Source organism: Myotis davidii, unplaced genomic scaffold (assembly GCF_000327345.1).
Source record: "Myotis davidii unplaced genomic scaffold, ASM32734v1 scaffold1717, whole genome shotgun sequence".
In the NCBI taxonomy this organism is placed as follows: Eukaryota; Metazoa; Chordata; class Mammalia; order Chiroptera; family Vespertilionidae; genus Myotis; species Myotis davidii.
The window spans coordinates 183,448-190,207 of record NW_006287955.1 but is presented as its reverse complement, the minus strand read 5'-3'; the positions used below and the strand labels follow the sequence as shown (position 1 = coordinate 190,207).

The 6,760-nt window shown below is 64.2% G+C and overlaps 1 protein-coding gene across 1 annotated transcript in view; it reads right to left on the bottom strand.

Annotated features, from left to right (window-relative positions):
• Positions 1-6,760, bottom strand: part of TSNARE1 (t-SNARE domain containing 1) — a 63,812-nt gene that overhangs the window by 35,733 nt on the left and 21,319 nt on the right. The gene's annotated exons all lie outside the window — the stretch shown is intronic.

Sequence of the window (6,760 nt, the reverse complement as noted above, 5' to 3'; positions counted from 1 at the left end):
CAAGGGGGGCGGCCAGAAGGGATCAGCTCCACCTAGGAGCTCACAGTGGGGACGGGGGGCGGGCGGGGGGAGCAGTCAGGAGTCCACAGCCCTCCTGGCAGGGAGGGGCTCAAGGCCACTGTGAGCCTGAGCCCTTCAGGACCCAGGACAGCACCCGCCATCCATGTGCAGCCTGGGGGCCTGGGTTCTGTCCCTGGGGCCAGTCCACAACTGTGGCCGCGCCACCAGGGGGCGGCCTTCCCCAACCCTTGACAGCTGCTGGGCCCCCGGGCTATTGGATTTGCTCACGGCACCCTCCCCCCGCCCTGGGGGGCGGGTCCTGGGGACACCCGTCTGCAGGTGAGAGCTCAGAGCAATGAAGAGACTGGCCCAAGCCCCGTCTGCGTGGCTCAGGGGCTGAGCGTCACCCTATGAACCAGGAGGTCAGGGTTCGATTCCCGTCGGGGCACAGACCTGGGTTGTGGGCTCCATCCCCAGTGTGGGGTGTGCAGGAGGCAGCCGATTCATGCTTCTCTCTCATCCTTGATCTTTCTCTCTCTCCCTCTCCCTTCCTCTATAAAATCAATAAAAATATATTTTTGAGAGAGAGAGAGAGACGGGCCTAAGCCCACCAGCTAGCAAGAGAGCAGGACTGGAACCCAGCAGCAAGGCTTGCTCTCATCCCCTCCCCCCTACAGACAGGGTGCCCTGAGGTGTCCACCCTCCTGCACACCCCGTTCCCTAAACAAAGACAGAGGCAAACCGAGCCCCGAGTAGCCTGCTGCACCCACAGAAACACAGCAACCGGGTCACGGGATCGGGCTGCACACCGTCCGGCACCGAGGCCTGACCGTGACCCAGGCCGCTGCCCCGCTCCCCATCAGCGTGGCCCGGCAGAGCCCAGCTGACAGGACCACACTGGCCCGCGCTCGCCATCTGTCAGGGCCCTGCCCACGCGGCCCTGCCTGACCAGCTCATCCTCCCTGGGACGGGGTCGGCCTCGCGCTGGCAGGGCAGGCTCCTGCTTGGGTGTGTGACCCACTCAGGCCTGTCGCTCCTGGACCTCCTGTCCATCCGCCACCCCCACCCCAGGCTGAACAGGGGGGAGCCGGGAGCCGCAGGGCCGGCTGGAGGGTGACCCTATGAGAAGCCGGGCAGGTCACCCAGAGGGGATGTGGGGGACGGAGGTCCCACTGGGCCTCTGCAGTGACTTCAAGGGGAAGAGGAGGGCGAGCGATGACAGGCAGGGCCTGGGCTGCCAGATGCTCAGCTGGGACATATGGTGGAGGCGGTGACAGGCCTTTGATGGGGTGCTCGGAGCCCCAGCCCTGCCAGCTCCCTCCTGTCACCAGGCAGCGCCCCTCCCACAGCCTCCCACTCCAGGCCCGGCATCTGCACCCACCCCCACCCCCACCCCCACCAGAGGGGGCTCCCGGGCAGGGCAAAGAGCACCTGCCTCCCCCACCTCATCTCAGGGCTCAGGGCAGCCCCAGCATCAGGAGGCAGAGGCCACACCTCACTCCACCAGGAGCCCAGTGAGTGGGAGCCCCTTCCCAAGCTGGGGAGCAGGTGGCCGCCCTGGACACAGCCTGCACCAGGGCCGATGGAAACGCACGGACCACATTGGGGACTTTCTGGGAAGGCGTGGGGAGACTCCCTGAGAGCACGGGTGCTTTCCTATGAACAGCTCCCTCACTTTCTGGAGCTCATTTCTGAAGGCAGGAAGCCCGGGACCCAGGCGGGGCCACTGGACGGATAAATGGACGGATGGATGGACAGACGGATGGATGTTAAGGATGGGTGGATGAGTGGATGGATGGATGGATGGATGGATGGATGGATGGATGGACAGATGTAAGGATGGATGCATATAAGGATGGACGGGTGTAAGGATGGACAGATGGATGGACAGATGTAAGGATGGACAGATATAAGGATGGATGGATGGATGGGTGGATGGATGGACGCACCCATGTCCACATCAAGCCCTCACCCCTGGGCTGGCGGGTGGGGACAGAGAGCTGCGGGGACAGCAAACGCTGACCCGAGAGACAGGCATCAGCATTGGCTGTGTCTCCCAGATTCCCGGGGAGTCCCAACCCGCAGGGCCCCGGATGGGACTTCCTTGTTGACGGGCCTTCACAGAGGGGATCCCGCCATAGCGGGTCCCTAGGGTGGGCCCGGACCCCATCTGCCTGGCGTCCTTAGGAGAGGGGGACGCTTGGGCACAGGGACACAGGGAGAGCAGATGTGGGGACCAAGGTCAGGGCCTGGACCAGTGGCCTCAGGGGCCAACCCTGCGACAGCCTGATCCCAGACTCCCGGACCCAGAGCCGTGAGGCCACCGATGCCCCCGTCCCAGCCACCCCATCTGTGGGGAGGGGGGCAGAGCGGGCCGAGGCCAGTGGGGCGGGGGGTCGTCAGCCCTACCCTGCCCCCAGGAAGGGCGCTCCGCCTGCCCCTCGCTCCCATACCCTGGGTGCCCCAGCATCTGCTGTGACTGATTGTCTGAAATGACAGCCCCTCACGCAGGAGGCTGGTGGGGAGCCAATTAACCCAAATTACGCTCCCGATTGGGGCCCAATTAGTGTCATCGTGCCGGTCGGGGCCTCGTGCAGTCGCTGTCAAGCTGATCCACCGGCTGGGAAAGAGCTCCACCTTCTGAGCCCCAGACCCACTGCTTCCTGCCGCCCCAGTTGGTCCCAGGAAGTCCCAGGAGGCCCCACCAGGCTCCACGGGGCCCGAGGAGGCCTCAGGAGACCCCAGGAGGTCCCAGGAGGTCCCACAAGGCCCCACGAGGTCCCACCAGACCCCATGAGGCCCGAGGAGGCCCCAGGAGACCCCACGAGGTCCCACCAGACCCCACGAGGCCCGAGGAGGCCCCAGGAGACCCCACAAGGTCCCAGGAGGTCCCACCAGGCCCCACGAGGCCCCAGGAGACCCCAGGAGGCCCCAGGAGGTCCCAGGAGGCTGCCTAGCCTCCCAGCTCTGTGGGGCCCCTGCACAAGCTCCTCCCTCAGCCTGGGCACTTTCACTCAGAGAACTCTCCCTCATTCTCCAAAACCAAATCCAGCGGTACTGCCTCCAGGATGCCCTCCCTGATGCTCCCCCTGCACTGGGCTCCCACAGGCCCCTGCTTCCCTCGGTGCAAAGCCCGCCCATCGCCCACTCTGCTCCTGCCCCTCTCCCACTAGGCTCTTGAAGACAGGGCAACATTCGGCCGAGTGCCGCCCTGAACTTGGCGAGGCTCGATGGAAACAGGATGACCAGCAGCGGGGTCCAGGGAAGGGCCGGGCACACGCCGCCCTCAGGCCTCATGGGCTCCGTGTCCGCGGTGAGGAAGGACGGACACTGGGCTGTCAGTCCAAGGGCCCCCACGCAGGTGCCCCTCCACCTGGTCCCCTTCCACTGAGACAGCGTGCAGGGTGTCCTCCGGGGACAGCCAGTGGGCGGGAGGGCGGGCAGGGGGTGACCCAGGCCTGGGAGAAGCTCGGCCCGCTCTGCACAGCGCCAGACAGAGGCACAAGGGAGTCGCTCTGCCCTGAGCCCTGGTGCTTTCCTCCGGGACCAGGCTGTTCTCCCAGGAACTCCCTTTCCTCAGGGACAGCCTGGGGCACGCGGAGGGGGCACCTCCCTGCTCACCGCAGACAGAGCTGCCTCCGGCCACAAGGCACAGCTTCCAGCAGCCTTCTGGGCCCGGCCGCCAGGACCAGCAGCGGCACAGGCCCCGCCAGTGGGACGCACCTTCTCACCAAGGGTGAAGCAGAGACCAGGGGCCTGGGCTGTGTCCCGTGGCAGGGCTCCTGGGGAGGCTCAGGGAGGAGGGGCAGAGAGAAGGGAGGGGAGGGGGGACAGGGAGCTCCCCTCCCACGTCTGCCGGGCCCTGTGGGCACCCAGGCCCTGCTCCCTGAGGTCCCCGAGGTCCCGGCAGTTCGGAGAAGGCAGGGACTCCCCAGGGCTCCCGGAGGGGCTGGGTGGGCACGTGGGCACTGGGTGTCGTCCCTCTGACCCACGGGACCCTCGTCCCTGTGGAACCTCCCGCCCCTACCGTGTCCTCAGAAGCTGCTTCTCATGCAAATGTCCTCAGAATCCGTGACATTTCAGAAACGTTGCTTTGTATATATTTAGACTCCGTTTCAAAGAATTATTCAAAATCAGCGCGTTTGGGTAGATGGGTGTGGAATGGATTGTTTCTAAGCGCTCGCATCAAAAACACCCCGTGTTCCGAGCGGGTGACACATGCTGGGTTATCGCATCGGCACGTTCCGCTGCAGGGAAGCTGCAGAGCTCTGCGCTGACCCGTACTCACTCTTCCTGAGGACGGGCACGGGCGCAGAAAGCTCTCCGCCGCCTCTGGGATGGGCCGTGGGGTCCCTGCCACCTCGAGGCCTGTCCCCAGGCGCTGCCAGAGGCCCACGTGTGCTGGCACTGGCAGGGTGGGCCACCCGAGGGGAGGGCACCCTCCGTGGCCAGGACGGGGGCTTGTCTGCGGCAGGCGGAGCCGAGGGGAGAGCAGCACTGCTGTGGGTGACAGGGTCTCCTCAGAGGGAAGCTGAGGGGAGGCCTAGGCGAGGGCAGACAAGACACTCCAAGGCGTGGCGGCCCGAGCGCTCCCTTTGCAGCAGTCACACCTGTCCCACCGCCGGCCGCTGCGGTTGTGGGCCCAGCGGCCGTTTATGGACATACGTCTACACTGAGGAGGGAGCCTTTAAAAAGACTGGGAAGCTATTGCTGGAGCAATAACTGGGAAGCTATTGCTGGAGCAAGTTGTCCAAGTGCATTTATTTTTTTAAAGAATTTTTTAAAAAATATTTGTGTTGATTTCAGAGAGAAAGGGAGGGGGAGAGATAGAAAGATCAAGGATGAGAGGATCATTGATCGGCTGCCTCCTGCACACCCCACACTGGGGATCCAGCCCACAACCTGGGCCTGGGCCCTGACCAGGACTAGGACCGTGACCTCCTGGGTCACAGGTCGACGCTCAGACACTGAGCCGCGCCAGCCGGGCTGTCTAAGTGTATTTAGCACGTCGCCACGGACGGAAACAAGCCGGGAGATACTGTGTTCATGGACGAAAGGACCCGGATCGAGAGGTGTCAGCCCTCAGAAAACTGACCCCGAATCCAGGCAACTGCAACAGACACGCTCCCAGGGCGGCTCCCAAATACACGCAGGAGGGGGCAGAAGGAGGGAGGGGCCAGGCACCCCCAAAGAGTAGGGTGACAGTCCGCCGCCCAGATGGCGTCACCAGCGCAGCTGGGGTGACAGACAGCGAAGAGTCATGCGGAGAGGGGCAGGGGCCCGACCACGCGTGTGGGAGCCGACTGCAGCGGAGCCACTGGCAGCGGGCGGAAGGGGCACAGACTGCCCCTCGGACGATGGGAAGGGGGGACTGAATCCTCCGAGGAGAACCAGGCTCTGTGGGTGCATCTCCCATGCCACCACGCCGGCCCTGGAGCCCACGGCAAGGCCCCCCCAGGCGGAGGCCCCAGTTCCTAATGAGACCTCGTGATGGCCCTGTGGCAGCAGCTGACCCCCTCCCCGCACCCCCACCCCCACCCCCAGGTGGAGACCAAGGAGTTGGCCTGGCCAGGAACTCGCACAGGTGTGAGGCGGCAGGGTCTCTGCCTCCGCCACCTGCACAGGGAACCCGCACAGAGACCATCCCCAGCAACTATCCTCCCTCCCGGGCCCTCACAGACGGCCAGGTGGCACGGCTCCAGGCCTGGGGTCTGTGCCCGGTGGAGGAGGGCACAGGGGACCCTGAAGGATGCTGGGTGCCTGCCCCGCCTGGAGAGCAGCAGCTGTGGCGCTGTCGGTGGCGCTGGCGCTCAGGCCTGGAGCCGGCCACGGACCAGGAGCCCATGTCAAGGATGGGCATGCTGAGGCCCAGGGTCACACAGCGGTGAGTGACAGCTCAAGCCCAAGTTGCCTGGAATGAGACCAGACGTCCCACCCTGGCCTGGGTCAGGCCTCTGTTCTCAAACGCGCCTTCCTGGGAGCTGGCCACTCCCTGCGGCCAGGGCTCCAAAAGAGAAGCCAGGCCCCCAGAGCCACCATCAGGAAAGGACAAGGAGGCCCTGGCCGGTGTGGCTCAGTGGATAGAGTGTCGGCCTGCGGACTGAAGGGTCCCAGGTTCGATTCCGGTCAAGGGCATGTACCTTGGTTGCGGGCACATCCCCAGTGGAAGCGTGCAGGAGGCAGCTGGTCGATGTTTCTAACTCTCTATCCCTCTCCTTCCTCTCTGTAAAAAATAAAATATATTTTAAAAAAAAAGGACAAGGAGGAGGTCACAGTTCGATTCCCAGGCAAGGGCACAGGCCTGGTGCGGGCTCCTCGATCCCCCATGAGGGCCGTGCAGGAGGCAGCTGATCAACGACTCTCTCATTGATGTTTCTGTCTCCCTCTCCCTTCCTCCCCAAAATCAACAAGATAAACAAACATACAGACAGGGAAGGACAAGGAGGCCGAGGGGGTCTCCCGTTCACACCTCCCTCCACAGCTCAAGGCGCGCACCTGCCATCCCCGCTGCGCTGCCTCCGCCCTGCCTGCTGCAGCCTCGTTTCGGGAGAAGGCCCCGCCCAGGAGCCAGGCTGGGGCTCATTAGAGGATCAGCTCCATCCCACGGGCCTCCTCCACCCCCCGCACCCTCTATCTGCAGAGCGTACACTTTAGAGTTTGATGTCTGGGTCGTGCGTTTGGTTTAATTCTGTTGTTTCTCTTTTCTGCTGTCAAGAGGCAAACAGACAAGGAGACGGATTAATAACTCGTGTGGGGGGAG